We start from the raw sequence: 19,055 nt of genomic DNA, 5'->3' as shown, positions 1-19,055 counted from the left end.
CACACATAATTTAGTGCCAGCGGATATGAGCTAGGACTGGCAAAAGAAAGAGAAAACCCATAACCTGAGCTCTGATATAAAACACAGGAGACTGGGAGGGGAAGAACCGCAGATATCTTACACGATGGCCGTGCATTCTGCAAAGCTCTAGCTCTGTTTCTAATTGTTTGCTAAGGCCTATAGTTAGACTTTTATCAGAAAACCATTACACTACATTTATCAGCATTGGACTTTTTGTTTTTAACATTTTCAGATCCCTACACACCATCATTTTGTATGTTTTTTATTTATATGTTGTAAACACTCTGAGAATTGCACAAGGGGAATCATCTGCGCAAATAAGTCAGATCGGACAAGCCCTCTAAGTACAAGGTTAAAAGATAGAACTTTATTTGTCTTAGTAAAACAATGTCTTGCAAGTATGTCAGTAGTAACCATTTTGTGAACTTTAGTAAATTAGCCCTTATGTGGGTTATATAGCCTCACTTCTCCACTATAGTACAAGGGTCTGTTTTTATATAAACCAGACAGAATGACACATGTGTTTACTTGGTAAAAGTATAATTTATTTTGTATAACTGGTATACAAATATGAATAGACACCCCATCCAATTTTTGACACATCTATAGAGAAACATGGATAATTATCATCATAAGTACAGTAATTGCATAGAAACCAGTAGCTTCCATGAATCTATAGATGGGTTGTCATACACAGTAGTGTTGTAGAAGTCAACAAATGTCAATAAGCAACAAATGCAGGCAACCTGACGTGGTAACATTATACACTGTAAGGTAGATCTTAATGTCACCCTGATTATGGTAACAAAGGAACAGTCAAGTAGTAAACTAAAAATTCTCATAGTGATGAATAAAATGGGATTCGTCTCTTTTGTTAAGTTTCCGACAAGCATCTTCCACATTTTTGGTCATTCCAGGAGGTCCACAGCTAAAAACTCCTACTTTCTTTACCTGTAAGAGAAATAAATGGTTTATAGATTTCGAAAAGAGCCATAAGTGACCTTGTCAGTGACTCACTATATTTCAGTAATAAAATGGTTGATTTCCTTTCTTCTATTTTCTTTTTGTTGTGTATGCATATTTTGGGTGTTGGCAGCACATTTTGTGACTGCGCCTAACACAGATGATTAGGTGAACACATATAGATCTGTAAGTATAGCTGAATTTTTGTTAGGGCCCATTCACACTAGGGCAATTAGTGGGTGATTCCCGCTAATTACCGAAGTGCTAGTGCTTTTTAAAGTGCTAGCGCAATTGTAACCATATGGCAGTGATCTCACTGCTGTGATTGACGCCAATCGTGGGCATTTGGTGATTAACGGCAATCGCAAAACGTGTTGCCTGCAGCATTTTCTTGCGATTCTGGAGTGATCGTAATACAGTGCTTATAAAAGTGCTGATCGCGATCGTCAGGAATCACAAGAGTGTACAGTGATTTTACAGCGCTAATTGCGGTAAAATCACCCGTGCACTAAGCACTACCGTTTTGCCACTTTCAAGTGTGAATGGGCCCTTAAGGTTAGGTATTTGAAAGGAAGAGGATTAAAGTTAGATGCAAGATTAAATTTACAGCTGTCAAGGGTCAAGTTGTTAGGAAGTCTTTTTTTGCTTCTTTAATGAATTGAGATGGGGTGAGTGTTACGATTACGTTGAGGCATAATATTAGGCTAAGTTAGAGGTCGGGGCAAGGAAAATGAAATGGGGGACATTAGCTTTTAACCCCATACCTCACACTCAATTAAATGGTGTCACAATGCCTGTGCTATAAACCAATGTTAACATAGTGTTTCTACAAAGAAAACAACCATCTATGTTGGTATACTTTTGCTTTTAACCCACTTTAGATATGCTTATGCAAAAAAAAAAAAAAAAAAGGTTAACCACTTGATGACCCAGCCTTTACCCCCCCCCCCCTTAAGGACCAGCGCTGATTTCGATGATCTGTGCTGGGTGGGCTCTACAGCCCCCAGCACAGATCAAACACTAGGCAGAGTGACCAGATCACCCCCTTTTTTCCCCACTAGGGGGATGATGTGCTGGGGGGGTCTGATCGCTCCTGCCTGCGTGTGGCTGGCAGGGGGGGGGCACCTCAAAGCCCCCTCCACCGCAGGATTCCCCCTCTCCCTCTCCTCCCTCCCTTCTCCGGAGATCGGAGGCTGCACAGGAACGGATCTGTCCTGTGTAGCCTCTAACAGGCTCCTGCCTGTCATGTGACAGCGATCCCCGGCCGCTGATTGGCCGGGGATCGCTGATCTAGTACAACGCTGCTACTGTTAGCAGCGTTGTACAAATGTAAACAAAGCGGATTATTTCCGCTTGTGTTTACATTTAGCCTGCGATCGGCGGCCTGCAGGCTATTCACGGAGCCCCCCGCCGTGAATTGACAGGAAGCTCGTGCGAGCGGCTGCTTCCTGATTAATTAGCTTGCAGCCGGCGACGCAGACCTGTGTCGCTGGTCCTGCAGCTGCCACTTTGTCGACGCGCGTTATGAGTGCCTGGTCGGCAAGTGGTTAAATTGATCACTGAAATAGCCAATGTCAATATTGGCAAATTATATGAAACGATTTAAGTATGTGCACATCTAAACTGGACATGTGGGAGTAAGGTCTGTGCATGCCCAGTAGAACAAATTGCGTGTGCATGAAGGAAGACAGCAGTACACAAGTAGTTTTGTTCTCCTGGGCATGAATGGATCATTCAGAGGCTTCCAATTACTGAGGTACTGTAAGTATTTTTATCCTCACTCCCCCACTACAGGTTTGATTGAAAGCAAGCCTGAACTAACATAAAATTTCAGTGGTTCTTCGAACCTCTTGCATGTTCTACATACGGAAGTGACATCCTTTTACTAATTCACATTGCCATCTAGCCTTGTTGGTTGAAGCTGCAAAATATATTGTCTTTTGTGCCATGTGGACTGATACTTTTCTTCTAATGCTAAATAGTTCATTTCTGTCTCTAAGGTCCCTGAGATATATTCATATTTCAATTAGAAGGACACAGGAGGGAGAGGGGCAGTTGCAGGGGGTCAGCTAATGTTGCCAACTGATAGAGAATCCATAAAACAAGAAGTGAAACATTTCCGACCATTAGAACTACTAAGACTCAAAGTAAAAGTTTGTACAGAATCCTGTTTCAGTTCAGAATAAAAATAAATAAATAAACAAAAAATGTCTAGAGTTCAAATATACTTTCCGTATGCATTATTATGTGTGTATACTTTATATGGTCAGCACTATACATACCGTAGGATGCACTTCTTGTAGGGAGTTCAGAAAGCCCAAAAATGGTGGTCTTCCAAAATGTGTGACAGATCGCAGCCCAGTGAGCAAGCTCTGACTCTGAGCTTTCTGGAAATGTCTTTCACAAATATACTGGAATATACAAAAAAAACAGGTAAGATTGGTCAAATTGGAGAGCTATGCATTTAAAATTAATGCCTTATTTCTTAATGTACAGTATATATTTTCATTTCAAGGCTTGATCATGGGCTGTACTTATGAATGTTCTCCTGGGCTGGAGACCAATAGATCACATATATAATCTTTCAAGCCTGTCTGGTGTTATTAAAAACGGTCTGCTATTAGGTTGGAAGAATTGGCAACCTTTGACTAGGTCACGTTATTACATTATAGCAAGGCATTCTGAAAGGTTAGTGATTTAGCAGTTGTAGGCATGCACATACAGTGAATATTTTCCAGGACATCTTGTATCCATACATTAAAGTGGTTGCTGTGGGTTGGAACAGTTTACCCAGTAACCTTAGACAAATAGGGCAATATAACTATCTGCAGCTGTTATTTAAGGTTCTTTTATAAATAAAGCATCTTTCTTAACTTACCTGAACAATGTCTAAGCCTAACATCTATTTCACCAGTATTCATACTGATTTCCGTTGCCAAATTCATGATCCTCACTACAAAAACTCTATTGGCAGCACCTCATGAGGACAATATGTGGACTACTGCATTGGCTCTAGTTCTGGCACCAAACTGTACACCACTGCCAAACATTGTTAGCTCTGTGCATTTAGCACCCTCACCCTATTGCATTTTTATAAACAAAAGCATAAATGCCCTTTAATAATAGTGTCAGGCTCCCAGAAGTACCATAGTTGTGTACTTAAGCCTTATAACCCTGATAGGTAAACAGCACTAATCCACAAACACATTGCACTAATAATATTAATCACAGCAATATCTGCTATCTGAATGGCATGAGTCCAGCTGTCAAATTATAAAGAAAGGAGAGCTGTGTGTTTACCAGCATGGCTGTGCGGAAGTCAAACTTCTCAGTCAGCTGAGTGATATAGATATGAACAGACAGAAGGTCATTCTTGTCATTCTCTTCTACCTCTCGGATGATGTCTGTCAACCATTCAAACTGCTTCTGAGTGCGTGTCACCCATATAAAATATACCTTAATGGGATAGAAAACCAATATTAGGAACTGCTGAATTTCTTACTCATATTTTCATTAATCTTGTCACACTATTGCATGTTATTGATAAGAGCCTATGTAGTGCTCAAAAATAATTATGAAAACTAGATTAACCATTTGCGGACAATGTAACGCATTAAAACATCATGTTCGCCGCTATTAATGGCAGCAGGACGTTTTAATGAGTTACATTGTAACTCTGCCGCTGTGTGCGAGCGGGCGCACTCCCGCCGCGCGCACGTCGGGTCCCGTGGCTTGGTGATTGGACCAGAGAATCACATGGTCCCTGGGCCAATCAAGTGCCAGTAACAAGGCAGATCATTGTTACAAGCCAGTAACAATGATCTGTCTTGTTTACATCAGTAAACAAACTTGCTTTCTCCCTCCCAGCTCATCCATCACCTCAGACTGCTGTCAATCAGCATTCAGAGGTGACAGGAGCTGTGAGGGAGAAAGAGACTGTGATTGTGGTAGGATTTTGATATTTTTACATAAAATTTTAACCCCATACTTTTTTTTTATTAACCCCTTATCCTCCCCTCCTTTGCCATTTACTGCTTTTCTGTTTTATTTCAGTACTTTTTAGTACTTCTTAGTACTTTTCTGTACTTTTTCACCCCTCTTCTACCCTTACTCTGATATTTCTATCTATACTTTTCTATTCTTTCTTTTCATCTTCATAAAAAAAAAAATCTTTCTGTTATTGATCAATCGCTCGGTTGATCGATCGATCAATCTGTCTGTCTGTCTGTCCATCCCATCCATCCATCTATCCCCTTTGCTTACTATGGCGAGGAGACTGAATTCTGTTGAGGAGGCAGCCGTCTTTCTTCAGCAGAGCAGCAGCAGTGGGGACGATTTGGGGAGCGAATGGCACCCAACGAGCAGCAGCTCTGAGTCAGATTCTGACAAGTTCAGAGAGTGTTGGGCAGCCATCTAGCCGCTTCAGGAGGGATGAAGATTCCACTGTTCAGGGCCCTTCAGATGCCACCACAGGGGGCTCGGTGGGTAGCACAGCTGCAGCTAGCAGCACAGGCAGAGGGGAACCACTGTCCAGGGCCCTTCAGATGCCACCGCAGGGGGCTCAGAGAGTAGCACAGCTGCAGCTAGCAGCAGAGGCCAGAGGGGAGCCAGGCAAAGGCAGGTACGCCCACCGGTACCTGAGGACATAATTCGGGGCACCTGGTCACCTGCTAACCTTGTAGCACCCAACATCCCGCCTTTTACAGGGGCAAGCGAAATATTAGTGCCCACTGACAACTTTGGGCCTGCTGACTTCTTCCAGCTCTTTGTGGGTTAATATTTTGCTGCAGCACATTGTGGAGCAAACCAATTTGTTTGCTCAGCAGTATATTGCCCAGAAGCCCAATTGCTATTTGGCTGAGAAATGGGAGCCCATCACCATACCTGAGCTAAAGGTGTTTCTGGCCCTAACACTACACATGGGTATAGTCCAACAGCCAGAAATAAGACTGTACTGGTCTAAGGACTTTATGCACAGCACACCCCTGTTTCCAGCTTCCATGAGCAGGCAGCGCTATGAGGCTATTATGAAGTGCCTGCACTTTGCTGATAATTCGGACAATGTCCCCAAAGATGATCCTGCTCATGACAAGCTTTTTACACTGAGGCCGATCCTTACCCACCTCAGTACAAAATTTAGCGAGGTGTACACCCCAGAGAGAGATGTTGCAGTGGATGAATCCCTCCTATACTTCCATGGCAGATTAGGGATAAAGCAATATATTCCAAGTAAGGCTGCCAAGTATGGGATAAAATTGTATAAACTATGTGAGAGCAGCAGTGGCTACGCCTATTCTTTTTTTCTGTATGAGGGCAAAGATACCCATTTGCAACCAGCTGGGTGCCCACCATACATGCCAACCAGTGGGAAAATTGTGGTGGAACTAGCCAACCCACTCTTCCACCAAGGCTATCATGTGTACGTGGATAACTTCTACGTCAGCATTCCCCTTTTCAAATTTTTATATTCTGCAGAGACTGGTGCCTGTGGGACAGTGAGGCCAAACCGCAAAGGCCTCCCACCACAGGTGGTTAATAAAAAATTATCAAAAGGGGAAACACACAGTCTCAGAAGTGGTGAGCTCCTGGCTAAAAAATTCAGGGACAAGAGAGACGTCATGGTCCTGACTTCAATTCACAATGAAGAAGTAGTTCCTGTCACAACCTTCAGAGAGCGGATCGAGAAGCCAGTGGCATTGGTCGACTACACAAAAAATATGGGTGCGGTGGATCTTGCCGACCAAATGCTCTCCTACTACTTTAAAAAAAAAAAAAAAAAGGCCTGGTACAAAAAAGTTTCCTTTTACCTCCTGCAGATGGCCATGCACAACGCATTTGTGCTTTTTAAAAAGACACGCCACGGTGACAGCTACCTCCCGTTTATGCGACAAGCTTTGAGATAGCTGATCAACGAAAGCATAAACCTTATGGAGGAATTCAATCCAATGCAACTGGATGGTGCAGTTCGCCTAAGGGGAAAACATTTTCCTGCCCTGATCCCCCCGAACCCAATTAGGTAAAGCCACAGAAGCGATGCCGGGTGTGCACCAAGCACAAGAGGCGGAAAGACAGCAGATACCACTGCCCAAAGTGCCCCTCACAGCCGGGACTCTGCGTTGCCGGCTGCTTTGAGGCATACCATACCCTCAGCAGCTATTAGACTTTTTTTTTTTTGTTCATTACCCTAAATTTTCACTGGACTTTAATTTTTCCTCTCTACTTTTATTTGCCACTTACTGTCCCTCAAATGAGCTCACAATTACCACTAGTTAACATTACCACCTTTTTTTGGGGTGTGGGAGGAAACCCAGAAGCTTAGAGGAATCCCAAGATTCCTACAACCTGCAAATAGTTTTTTCCCATTTAGACTTTCTGCTGCAAGGTGAGAGTGTTAGCCACAAGACTTTACTCTGCAGACCACCCCCCCATCTTCTGACCACTGGCTTGCCTTGGCGTATGACCTCTGGATTGTCTCCATCCTGCTAGACCAGCAATGGTGAGTTCCAATGTATTTGTCATTAGTGTTATGGATAGTGATATAGGCCTAACTTAAATTATTCTATTTGCAACTGAGTAGGTCTGGGTCTCTAGTTTTCAGAATGGTAACATTTGTGTCTTTTATTGAATGGTCTTACACTCCTGGGGCTTTGAGAAGAAAGAATTACATTGTTGCATTTGGTAAAAAAAAAGGGCCTTGAAAAATACATTGGCGCTGCTCATGATTAACAGTGTATTATGTGGCCAAGTGCAAATGTTACAAAATATGTATATTTGAGTAGGTCTGGTTCTCTAGTTTTCAGAATGCTATCATTTATGACCTGTATCAAATGTTCTGAGACTCCAGGGGTTTTGCTAGGAAAGAATGACAGTATTGTTTCTGGTGCAAAAAATGGCCTTGAAAAATACATTGACGCTGCTCATGATTAACAGTCTATTATGTGGCCAAAACACTATCTGATGATGTGTATAGGGTATCATTTTAACTGTGACAAGCAAGAGAAGAGAATTTGGGGTGTTTGCGAGATTATGCATTTGTCATCTGATTTTTGTTTTTTGGCAAACTGAGCGAGAAGCAATAAAACTGTTATTTCCATATACTCTGTACCAAAATAAAAAACTTGTAAAAAACACCAAAAGTGACAGAATTGAAAACAGAATACATAAATAGTTACCTTAGGAACTCAGCTTTTAAAATATGTATGCTATGATGGTGAACTACTGTTACATTTGCAAATAAGGGCTTGAATTCATTGGTAGTATGCAATGACAAAACAAAAAACACAACATAGGAAAAATACACCTTTATTTCCAAATAATATATTGTCAGCATACTTTGTACTTGGGACATAATTTATATATTGTGATAACCAGGACAAATAGGCAGATAACATTTGTGTGTCTTATGCACATTAGCAGTGTTTATTTTAAAACTATAGGGTATGAAATTGGAGAAATAGTGTATTTTTTTCATTTTTTGCCTTGTTTTTCCCTTTAAAATACATAAAAAGAAAAGGTATTACTGAAAATAAAATATCGACTCCAAAAAGCCTATTTAGCGGCAAAAACAAAACAAGGTATTGATCAATTTGCTGTGATACGTAGTGAAAAAGTTATTGGTGAATGAAAGGGAGGAGCACTGAAAGGTGAAAATTGCTCTGGTCCGTTAGGGTAAAAACCCTTGGGGGTGAACTGGTTAAGAAAAGTAAGGCGCCTGTTAGTTATTGGTAAAAACGTAAGGGGGCTGTAAAATGATATTTGCATGGGCGCCTATGGCAGCATCCAAACATCCGTGGCACCTTTGCTATTTTCCATTTTTGCTGTGGATTTTCAGCAAGGGGGCAGCTAAGGTCAGGTGTCAGAAATGGCGTTTGCAGGGGGCATCAAGGTTAGGCATTAGAAAAGGGGGTTTGTGCAGGGGGGGTGGTTAAGGTTTGGCATCAGGATGAGAGGTTTAAACTTTAGGCATCAGGGTAGGTGTTTAGGGTTAGGCATTGAAGGGGGTAGGTTAAGCTGTAGTAAATTATCAGTAATATCCTACCTAATAAAATACAAGTGTCCATGTGCCCTGTCCCTATGTCAGTGCTTTTGTGCTACTGTGCATGTCCTGCACTGACAGACATTGGGAAAGGACGCAGGACAGCCTAGAGCCCGTTTTTTAAACGGGCTTAAAGAGAACCTGAACTGAGTAAAAATATTTAAAATAAACACATGAGGTAACTTCAAATGAACATTAAATAGTTACCTTGCCATCAGTTCCTCTCAGAAGCTCGCCATTTTTTTCTGACAATAATCCCTTCCAGTTCTGACAACATTTTGTCAGATCTGAAATATATCAGTTGCTGTCAATAAAATATCAGTTGCTGTCAGTTATAGCTGAGAAGAAAACTGATGTACCAGGTAATGTCCATATTTCCCTATGGCTCAGGTGGGCGATGTTACAGTTTAACTGTGTGCTGACCAGAAAGCTGTTATGGGTAATGGCCATTTTCAAAATGGTGGACGGAAAATTCCCTTGATCACAGTGAACAAATAGGAAGCCGGACAGGAGAAAGACACTGAGGAGTAGACTACATAGGAGGTAAGTATGACTTGTATATGCTTATTTTGACTTTTAATTTTCAGTTCAGGTTTTCTTTAAGTCACAAGTTAACAGATATTTTAGTAATGAAAATTACCACAGTAAAATAGTAGAATACCAGTAAATGTTACTGATATTGTACTAGCAGCTATTTCTCTGGGCTCAGATTAACTTGCGCCTTTATTTTACATATACACCTTTTGGTCCTTTAATGTGATGGAAGGCTTCTCTGACTTACAGGATGCTACATTTTAATATCAAATTAAATTTGTATCTTTCATCATATGTTTGGCCTCCTTTATTCAATTTGTATCTTACTAATTTTTTTTATCCCTTTTTTAAGATATGATAAGATGAATTAAAGTTGGGTTGATTAAAGGTGTTTTGTAGCCAAATAGACAAATATCTGCAGCTGTTATTTAAGGTTCTTTTATAAATATAGCATCTGTTAAAGAACAATATTTAGACATACTTTCTTGCAGTGGATTTTTGCATTGATTGAAGATTTGAAGACCAAATCCTTAAGAATTGATGCAAAAGGTGTAACACCAATTCCTCCACCAACTAAGACTGACACTTCAAACATATTCCATTCTTGATGACCTTCTCCAAATGGCCCATCCAGAAAAAGCTGATAAAAAGTAAAAAAAAAAAAAGAATTACTAAAAAAAAATACATTTACAGTGCTTTTGTATTCACAAAAAAAAAAAAAAAAAAAAGGATTAAAAACAGATAGTTTTACCGACACAATGAGCATGATTCACAAAAATATTTCACCCGTTTTCATCTGTTTTCACCTTATCTATGTTACTTTTTTAAGCTCCCAAAGAGCTAAAATATAATATAATTAACCACTTAACGACCGCCCCCAGCCGATGGGCGGCGGCAAAGTCCGGGCCTAAACGACCGCAATACGCCCATCGGCGGGGGCGGCTGCGGGAGTGGCTATGCGGCGATCGCGTCATTTGTGACGCGATCAGCTGCCGGGGACTGGCTCCGCCCACCGCTCGCTGTAACCCGCCGGCCGTTCGGAAGCGCCGGCGGGTTACTAGCTGCCCGATCGCCGCACGGAAAGTGTATAATAGGCTTTGTAATGTATACAAAGCCTATTATACTGGCTGCCTCCTGCCCTGGTGGTCCCAGTGTCCGAGGGACCACCAGGGCAGGCTGCAGCCACCCTAGTCTGCACCCAAGCACACTGATTCCCCCCCCCCCCCCCACCCCCTGATCGCCCACAGCACCCCTCAGACCCCCCCCCCCCTGCCCACCCCCCAGACCACTGTTTGCACCCAATCACCCCCCTAATCACCCATCAATCACTCCCTGTCACTATCTGTCAACGCTATTTTTTTTTTTAGTCCCTAATCTGCCCCCGACTCCCTCCTGATCACCCCCCCCCCCACCCCTCATATTCTCCCCAGACCCCCCCCCCCCCAGACCCCCCCCCCGTGTACTGTATGCATCTATCCCCCCTGATCACCTGTCAATCACCAGTCAATCACCCGTCAATCACCCGTCAATCACCCGTCAATCACCCCCTGTCACTGCCACCCATCAATCAGCCCCTAACCTGCCCCTTGCGGGCAATCTGATCACCCACCCACACCAATAGATCGCCCGCAGATCCGACATCAGATCACCTCCCAAATGCAGTGTTTACATCTCTTCTCTCCTCTAAACACCCACTAATTACCCATCAATCACCCATCAATCACCCCCTATCACCACCTGTCACTGTTACCCATCAGATTAGACCCTAACCTGCCCCTTGCGGGCACCCAATCACCCGCCCACACGCTCAGATTGCCCTCAGACCCCCCCTTATCAATTTGCCAGTGCAATATTTACATCTGTTATTCCCTGTAATAACCCACTGATCACCTGTCAATCACCCATCAATCACCCCCTGTCACTGCCACCCATCAATCACGCCCTGTCCCTGCCACCCATCAATCAGCCCCTAACCTGCCCCTTGCGGGCAATCTGATCACCCACCCACACCAATAGATCGCCCGCAGATCCGACATCAGATCACCTCCCAAATGCAGTGTTTACATCTCTTCTCTCCTCTAAACACCCACTAATTACCCATCAATCACCCATCAATCACCCCCTATCACCACCTGTCACTGTTACCCATCAGATTAGACCCTAATCTGCCCCTAGGGCACCCAATCACCCGCCCACACCTCAGAACGCCCTCAGACCCCAGCCCTGATCACCTCGCCAGTGCATTGCTTGCATCTATTTCCCCCCTCTAATCACACCTTGAGACACCCATCAATCACCTCCTGTCACCCCCTAGCACACCTACCCATCAGATCAGGCCCTAATTTGCCCCGTGTGGGCTCCTGATCACTCGGCCAAACCCTCAGATCCCCCTCAGACCCCCTTCCGATCACCTCCCCAGTGCATTGATTGCATCTATTTTCCCCTCTAACCGCCCCCTGAGACACCCATCAATCACCTCCTGTCACCCCCCTAGCACTCCTATCCATCAGAACAGGCCCAATACATCCTGTCATCTAAGAGGCCACCCTGCTTATGACCGGTTCCACAAAATTTGCCCCCTCATAGACCACCTGTCATCAAAATTTGCAGATGCTTATACCCCTGAACAGTCATTTTGAGGCATTTGTTTTCTAGACTACTCCTCGCGGTTTAGGGCCCCTAAAATGCCAGGGCAGTATAGGAACCCCACAAGTGACCCCATTTTAGAAAGAAGACACCCCAAGGTATTCTGTTAGGTGTATGATGAGTTCATAATGTAAAGCAAGCACCCACGGAATGGAATTGCGATGTGCTATGACTTGCAGCGTCCTTGCACCAATGGACACACTCCCAAACTTGTCTTCCAATCAAGTCAGCACCATCAGTAAGTATAGCTCTTTATTGGTTAAAACAGCAGCATGACAGTCATCCTGTTCAGCGACAGCCTCGCTGTTTCGGTCCTCAGACCTTTATCAAGCTGTGTAGAATCATATCACACTTGTATAATACACCACATGTTCTTATATAGTGGTCACTGAGCTCTAGCACCAATCAGGTGCAAGTGCCTTGTAGCCAATCAGCTCACAGCGGTGGTCAGGCGGACTGCATAGAAGACTGCAGTATCTAGCATGTAAATGGGAAACATCCCATAATATTGCCAACCAGCCCCTATATGTATATAAGCCACCCCCACAAAGCGGACCACAAAGGAAACCGCTCATTGTATATGTAGATATATGCGCAGTTGCGCAACACTCACCAGGAGCCGACACTCTGCGAGACGGCACTGCGTCCTCCAACCCAGCCGCTTCCTGAATGAGTCATCATGACGTCTAGCGCCATGTGACTCCATCATGTGATGCCTGTGTCACCAGGGGGCGTCCACCAGACGCACTATCACCATGGTGATCATATACAAGCGCAGCCAGCTAGTAAGCCGGCTCTGCGCTGAGTAAATAAACATACGTCAGTAACGAGTGGGCTAAGGAACTCACCACCGGCTCCCAGGTCCCACCTCCTGTTAGAGTATCAAGAAAAAGGGGGGGGGGGGAAAGGAAAACTTACAGACCACCAATGTTCGTCGCCGGCTCCCAAGGCACTACAATAAAAACATAAATACAATATTAGTTATAGATCCCACTCATTCCAATTTAAAGGCACAGTAGGTTCACCCTTATACTAAATGCATGCTAGTAGGTCATATTCTTTATTTAAGCCCCCCCTCCCCATGGTACCAAGTCTTCGAATCCAACTTGCCTCTTTCACTAGTAACATTTTATTCCTATCCCCCCTTCTAGGATGTTGGGGTGCATGATCTATAACTTGCACCCTCAGCTGTGTAACAGAATGGCCATGTTGTTTAAAATGCAAGGAAACCGCTTGATCCTCATCCCCCTTTCTAATTGCACTCTTGTGTGACGAAATTCTATCTTTCAATGGCTGCGTCGTTTTACCTACATATCCAAGTCCACATGGACATTTTAAAAGGTATACGACAAACGTCGAGTCACAATCAAAATGACCTCTCACATAGAATTTGCGTCCACTAGAGGGATGGGTAAAGCAGTTTCCTTTGTTAACTAGACTGCACATGTGACAATGGAGACAAGGGAAAGTACCACTTCTAATACATCTCTCCCTAGGTAGTTCAAAGGTACTCATAACCTTGTCCCTAATAGTTGGGGGACGTTTAAAAGACATCAGGGGTGGGTGTCTAAACTCCTCAATATGAGGGAAGGCATCTTGCAGTAGCTTCCAGTGTTTTCTAATAACTGTACTAATCTGGTTACTCCAACTATTGTACATAGTAACAAACGGGATTCTCGGACCACCCGGTCGCCCATTATTTGGGGATTTTTTCTTTGTAAGGGTTTCTGCTGGATACCCCCTTCTCTTAAATTTGTCCTGCATTTGTTGAATCCTAATTCTTTTTTTCTCTGGATCAGCTACCAATCTCTCTACCCTAGTTAGTTGCCCCCTAGGTATATTATCTTTAATGTGTCCCGGATGAAAACTGCCGTACTCTAAAATGGAATTACGGTCTGTTGGTTTGGTGTACAGGTCTGTGAGTAATCTATCACCAGACCTGTACACCACAGTATCCAGAAATGGCACCTCATCCAATGCCACATGTGCAGTCAGTCTAATTGGTGGACACTTGGCTCCTAGTTCACAAATAAAAGTGTCAAGGGTCGAACGCGGCCCCGCCCACACGCAAAAAATGTCATCTATGAATCTCCACCAACATTTAGCATGTTGGCGGAACAGGGCACTGTTATAAACGAATGCTTCCTCATACTGCCCCATAAAAAGATTTGCGTAGGACGGGGCCACGTTCGACCCCATCGCTGTTCCCCTACGTTGTACATAAAAGTGACCCTCAAACAGGAAATAGTTCTCCTGCAAGATTATCTGTAACAACGAAATCACAAATTTCCTCTGAGGAATCGATAAATCTGAATGCGTCAACAAGTACCAGTCTACCGCCTCTACACCTCCATCATGTGGGATGGAGGTGTAGAGGCTCTCGACATCCAATGTTACCAAAAGAGACTCTGACGTAACTGCTGTTAAGGTATTTAATCTCTCAATAAACATGCTTGTATCCCTCAAGTATGAATCTATGGACTGAACTATCGGTTGTAGCAATTTATCTACAAATTGGGCGAGGGGGACAAACACTGAGTCCACCCCCGATACAATCGGTCTACCGGGGGGAGCGGTGAGGCTTTTATGAATCTTCGGTAAAGTATATAATACTGGTGTCCTTGGAAAGTTCTTAATAAGGAAATGAGCACAATCCTGGTCTATAATATCTCTCTCTAATGCATCATCTACCAGTGATTTAATTTTTCTCTGTATTTTAAACAGTGGATCCACTTCCACTCTTAGATAAATTTCTTCCTGTGCTAGTTGTTGCATGGCTTCCTGTTTATAATAGGCCGTATCCAGTATCACCACCGCTCCCCCTTTGTCTGCTGGTCGAATTGTGATCTGTTTGTTTTCTTGTAATGATTTCAGAGCTGATCTTTCCCCATGGGTCAAGTTTGGAGTGACGTGGAAGTTCCTCTTGCCATATTCAGTCTCCAGTTGTTGTAACTCCATATTGACCTTGTTGATAAAGAGGTCAATAACTGGATGGCTTGGTGGATTGAAAGTGCTCTTATTCCTCAAACCCAATGGTTTAAGAGTCAGTTCCTGTTCCTCTCTCACTTCCCTTGACATCGGCCATGGAGGTATTGATGCAAAATACTGTTTTAGTTTTATATTTCTGAAAAAACGACATAGATCTAAATCAACCTTAAAAAAATCTGGTCCAGAAGTCGGACAATATCCTAGTCCATGATTCAATACTCGGGTTTCATCCTCTGTGAGTGTATATTTCGATATATTGACCACTAATTGTGTGTCTGATGTGCCCTCTGGCGTAGATTCATCTTGTTTGTAGCTGCGTTGCCGGATCTCTTTTTGCCTTTTATATTGGAACCTCTTTCCTCCTCTCCTTCTTGGTCTCCTGTTAGAGCCGGGGAGGAGTCCCTGGATGATGTTAAAAAATCAGTCGAAGATGCTTCGCCACCATGTGGTTGTCGGGGTCCCTTCCCTCGTTTAGGGAATTGATTACGTCCACGTTTCTTTAAACTGAAACCTTCTTTTTGCCACACATACACATATCCATTTGTATAGTCCGATACATCTCGGTGGTACTTTGATCGTTTATTCGCCTCCAAGTTTTTACGATAAGTCTCCATTTTTTCTTTAAGATTATCACTGTAGTCCTGTGCATTTGCTGGAGACATTAAACCTCTTAATTGCTTATCAAACATCTCTATTTTCTCCTTGATTTTAGGGATTTCTTTTTGTATGCGATCAATCATATGTAGCATTGCATCAAACGATGCTCGGTTCCATATTCTTTCCCACACACCACAGAAATCCTTCTCTCTAGCAAACATCATAGGGGCCACTTGAGACCTCATGGATCTTGGAATCTTTTTTTGTTGATGGTATTCCGCTAAAGTTGCGGCATGAAGTTCATGATTAATTAATGCTTTGCTCCATGACTCCAAGTCCCGTTTTATCAACTTTTCATCAGGTTTCTGTAAGAAGGAATTTCCTTTTGTGGCTGCGGATAGGATCCTTGCTGTGTCTTCTCCTGAAAACGAGAAGGTCTCACTTGTATTTTCTATCTCCAATTCCATGTTGCTATCTGCTCCTGGTGCATTCCAATAGTGATCTCAATGTAAAGCAAGCACCCACGGAATGGAATTGCGATGTGCTATGACTTGCAGCGTCCTTGCACCAATGGACACACTCCCAAACTTGTCTTCCAATCAAGTCAGCACCATCAGTAAGTATAGCTCTTTATTGGTTAAAACAGCAGCATGACAGTCATCCTGTTCAGCGACAGCCTCGCTGTTTCGGTCCTCAGACCTTTATCAAGCTGTGTAGAATCATATCACACTTGTATAATACACCACATGTTCTTATATAGTGGTCACTGAGCTCTAGCACCAATCAGGTGCAAGTGCCTTGTAGCCAATCAGCTCACAGCGGTGGTCAGGCGGACTGCATAGAAGACTGCAGTATCTAGCATGTAAATGGGAAACATCCCATAATATTGCCAACCAGCCCCTATATGTATATAAGCCACCCCCACAAAGCGGACCACAAAGGAAACCGCTCATTGTATATGTAGATATATGCGCAGTTGCGCAACACTCACCAGGAGCCGACACTCTGCGAGACGGCACTGCGTCCTCCAACCCAGCCGCTTCCTGAATGAGTCATCATGACGTCTAGCGCCATGTGACTCCATCATGTGATGCCTGTGTCACCAGGGGGCGTCCACCAGGGGGATCTATAACTAATAACTAATAACTAATATTGTATTTATGTTTTTATTGTAGTGCCTTGGGAGCCGGCGACGAACATTGGTGGTCTGTAAGTTTTCCTTTCCCCCCCCCCCTTTTTCTTGATACTCTAACAGGAGGTGGGACCTGGGAGCCGGTGGTGAGTTCCTTAGCCCACTCGTTACTGACGTATGTTTATTTACTCAGCGCAGAGCCGGCTTACTAGCTGGCTGCGCTTGTATATGATCACCATGGTGATAGTGCGTCTGGTGGACGCCCCCTGGTGACACAGGCATCACATGATGGAGTCACATGGCGCTAGACGTCATGATGACTCATTCAGGAAGCGGCTGGGTTGGAGGACGCAGTGCCGTCTCGCAGAGTGTCGGCTCCTGGTGAGTGTTGCGCAACTGCGCATATATCTACATATACAATGAGCGGTTTCCTTTGTGGTCCGTTTTGTGGGGGTGGCTTATATACATATAGGGGCTGGTTGGCAATATTATGGGATGTTTCCCATTTACATGCTAGATACTGCAGTCTTCTATGCAGTCCGCCTGACCACCGCTGTGAGCTGATTGGCTACAAGGCACTTGCACCTGATTGGTGCTAGAGCTCAGTGACCACTATATAAGAACATGTGGTGTATTATACAAGTGTGATATGATTCTACACAGCTTGATAAAGGTCTGAGGACCGAAACAGCGAGGCTGTCGCTGAACAGGATGACTGTCATGCTGCTGTTTTAACCAATAAAGAGCTATACTTACTGATGGTGCTGACTTGATTGGAAGACAAGTTTGGGAGTGTGTCCATTGGTGCAAGGACGCTGCAAGTCATAGCACATCGCAATTCCATTCCGTGGGTGCTTGCTTTACATTGAGATCACTATTGGAATGCACCAGGAGCAGATAGCAACATGGAATTGGAGATAGAAAATACAAGTGAGACCTTCTCGTTTTCAGGAGAAGACACAGCAAGGATCCTATCCGCAGCCACAAAAGGAAATTCCTTCTTACAGAAACCTGATGAAAAGTTGATAAAACGGGACTTGGAGTCATGGAGCAAAGCATTAATTAATCATGAACTTCATGCCGCAACTTTAGCGGAATACCATCAACAAAAAAAGATTCCAAGATCCATGAGGTCTCAAGTGGCCCCTATGATGTTTGCTAGAGAGAAGGATTTCTGTGGTGTGTGGGAAAGAATATGGAACCGAGCATCGTTTGATGCAATGCTACATATGATTGATCGCATACAAAAAGAAATCCCTAAAATCAAGGAGAAAATAGAGATGTTTGATAAGCAATTAAGAGGTTTAATGTCTCCAGCAAATGCACAGGACTACAGTGATAATCTTAAAGAAAAAATGGAGACTTATCGTAAAAACTTGGAGGCGAATAAACGATCAAAGTACCACCGAGATGTATCGGACTATACAAATGGATATGTGTATGTGTGGCAAAAAGAAGGTTTCAGTTTAAAGAAACGTGGACGTAATCAATTCCCTAAACGAGGGAAGGGACCCCGACAACCACATGGTGGCGAAGCATCTTCGACTGATTTTTTAACATCATCCAGGGACTCCTCCCCGGCTCTAACAGGAGACCAAGAAGGAGAGGAGGAAAGAGGTTCCAATATAAAAGGCAAAAAGAGATCCGGCAACGCAGCTACAAACAAGATGAATCTACGCCAGAGGGCACATCAGACACACAATTAGTGGTCAATATATCGAAATATACACTCACAGAGGATGAAACCCGAGTATTGAATCATGGACTAGGATATTGTCCGACTTCTGGACCAGATTTTTTTAAGGTTGATTTAGATCTATGTCGTTTTTTCAGAAATATAAAACTAAAACAGTATTTTGCATCAATACCTCCATGGCCGATGTCAAGGGAAGTGAGAGAGGAACAGGAACTGACTCTTAAACCATTGGGTTTGAGGAATAAGAGCACTTTCAATCCACCAAGCCATCCAGTTATTGACCTCTTTATCAACAAGGTCAATATGGAGTTACAACAACTGGAGACTGAATATGGCAAGAGGAACTTCCACGTCACTCCAAACTTGACCCATGGGGAAAGATCAGCTCTGAAATCATTACAAGAAAACAAACAGATCACAATTCGACCAGCAGACAAAGGGGG

General features: G+C 43.5%; 1 pseudogene; it reads right to left on the bottom strand.

Moving 5' to 3' along the window:
- Positions 1-849: 849 nt before the first annotated feature.
- LOC137562262 (dual oxidase 1-like) overlaps positions 850-19,055 on the bottom strand; it is a 138,570-nt pseudogene continuing 120,364 nt past the window's right edge.

Source organism: Hyperolius riggenbachi, chromosome 3, assembly GCF_040937935.1.
Source record: "Hyperolius riggenbachi isolate aHypRig1 chromosome 3, aHypRig1.pri, whole genome shotgun sequence".
Taxonomy (NCBI): domain Eukaryota; kingdom Metazoa; phylum Chordata; class Amphibia; order Anura; family Hyperoliidae; genus Hyperolius; species Hyperolius riggenbachi.
The sequence above is the reverse complement of the archived record's forward strand: the minus strand, read 5'-3'. Positions and strand labels throughout refer to the sequence as shown.